Genomic DNA, 2,073 nt, shown 5'->3' with positions numbered 1-2,073 from the left:
TTAACATCTGCTAACCATGTGTATGTGACAAATAAAATTTGATTTGATTTTAGAGATCATCACCATTATAAACCTCTCAATTACAAACTATAGATTCATCACCATTATAAACCTCTCATTAACAAACTAGAGATTCATCACCATTATAAACCTCTCAATTACAAACTATAGATTCATCACCATTATAAACCTCTCATTAACAAACTAGAGATTCATCACCATTATAAACCTCTCAATTACAAACGAGAGATCACCATTATAAACCTCTCAATAACAAACTAGAGATTCATCACCATTATAAACCTCTCAATAACAAACTAGAGATTCATCACCATTATAAACCTCTCAATTACAAACTGGAGATTAATGACCATTATAAACCTCACAATAACAAACTAAAGTTAATCCTAGACAGTATCTTGTCATCCTAGACAGGGTTTTAATACATAATTTCCCTCTTCCAGTTTCAGCTGTTTCCCCTGCAGCCCCTCCTGCCAACCCCTCTGCCCCCCCTGGCAGAGCCTTCATCAGAAGACACAGGATGGCTCTAGAGACTCGCCTGGGACTCTTACAGTCCTTATTCCTGCGTCTCCAGGATTGTGGGGTTCTAAATGGCGAGGAGAGGGAGGAGGTGGACAGCAAATCCACCAAGACCCTACAGAACCAAGCCCTGCTGAACATGGTGGTAAGGAAGGGGTCTCGCGCCCAGGAACACTTCTACCAGGTCCTGAAGGAAGTAGATCCCTGCCTGGTCGAAGACCTGGAAGAGCAGACAGTCTGAGGCAGGTTGCCATGGATACAACCTCAGAAGATATCAAAACATTTATCAGAGACAGAGAGCAGCACTTTGAGGAGGAGCCATCCTGACCAGAGGTGGTTGGTGTGTCATGTGATTGGACACCATTTTCACCAGCACTCCCATCAGTCTGTAGTTTACTATACAAGCCCCAGGTCTCAGGCAAGATGACATCACTGTTTTTTATTTTACCTTTATTTAACTAGGCAAGTCAGTTAAGAACAAATTCTTATTTTCAATGACGGCCTAGTGGGTTAACTGCCTGTTCAGGGGCAGAATGACAGATTTGTACCTTGTCAGCTCGGGGATTTGAACTTGCAACCTTCCGGTTACTAGTCCAACGCTCTAACCACTAGGCTACCCTGCCGCCCTGTGAGGCTACTGTCTACCAGACAACCTACCTGTGTTACTCTGGTACACTGGCTATAAACAAGATTTTTGAATTTCTATCTGGAACATGGTGAATGTTGAATCATCTTGGACAGGGAAGCTGAAAGGTCAAATATACTGTTAGGCTTTCTACTGTCAAGTTTATACCTTCACTATTGCACTGAAATGTTTTGATTGGGAAGTTGTCTAAATGGGATATCATTTTTTGTGAGTGAAGGAAAAGCAGCCAACAAGTGCTCAGCATATGTGGGAACTCCTTCAAGACTGTTGGAAAAGCATTCCTCATGAAGCTGGTTGAGGGAATGCCAAGATTGTGCAAAGCTGTCATCAAGGCAAAGGGTGGCTACTTTGAAGAATCTCAAATATAAAATACATTCTATATTTAACACTTTTTTTGGTTACTACATGATTCCATATGTTTTGTTTCATAGCTTTGATGTCTTCACTATTAATCTACAATGTAGAAAATAGTACAAATAAAGAAACCCTGGAATGAGTAGGTGTGGTACTGGTACTGTATATGACATGAGCTTCAGAGATGGTGTCTGTTACATTTAGGAACTGTCATCATAATTATTCGGCTGTAGTAGTAGTAGTGCTGCTGTTGTTGATTTTAATTGAATGATGATACAATTGATTATTTCACCATAGTAGATCACCCTCATTTTAATCCACAGCCTCACCAACAGAAGTGAAGTCTACAGGTAACTGGTCTCATCAAACCTTATACTTTATACTTATACTTTGAAAATAAGAACTTGTTCTTATTAACTGACTTGCCTAGTTAAGTAAAAATACTTGTCTTAGTCTCATCAACTCAAAATCATAAGCAATTCAATTGTGAAGTACTCATATTCTCCTCATGGTTCTGTGTTGTAAAATAAATT

At 39.6% G+C, this 2,073-nt stretch overlaps 1 long non-coding RNA gene across 1 annotated transcript in view; it reads left to right on the top strand.

The window, feature by feature from the left end:
• Nucleotides 1-1,683, top strand: part of LOC135536843 (uncharacterized) — a 2,492-nt gene extending 809 nt beyond the window's left edge. Inside the window, exon 2 of the long non-coding RNA XR_010455076.1 lies at nucleotides 465-1,683. This is a non-coding gene — a long non-coding RNA (uncharacterized LOC135536843). The remainder of the gene's footprint in view (nucleotides 1-464) is intronic.
• The last annotated feature ends 390 nt before the right edge of the window (nucleotides 1,684-2,073 follow it).

The sequence above is a fragment of the Oncorhynchus masou genome, unplaced genomic scaffold (assembly GCF_036934945.1).
Source record: "Oncorhynchus masou masou isolate Uvic2021 unplaced genomic scaffold, UVic_Omas_1.1 unplaced_scaffold_671, whole genome shotgun sequence".
NCBI classification, from domain to species: domain Eukaryota; kingdom Metazoa; phylum Chordata; class Actinopteri; order Salmoniformes; family Salmonidae; genus Oncorhynchus; species Oncorhynchus masou.
Note: the sequence above shows the minus strand (reverse complement) of the source record. Positions and strands in the feature narration are given on the sequence as shown.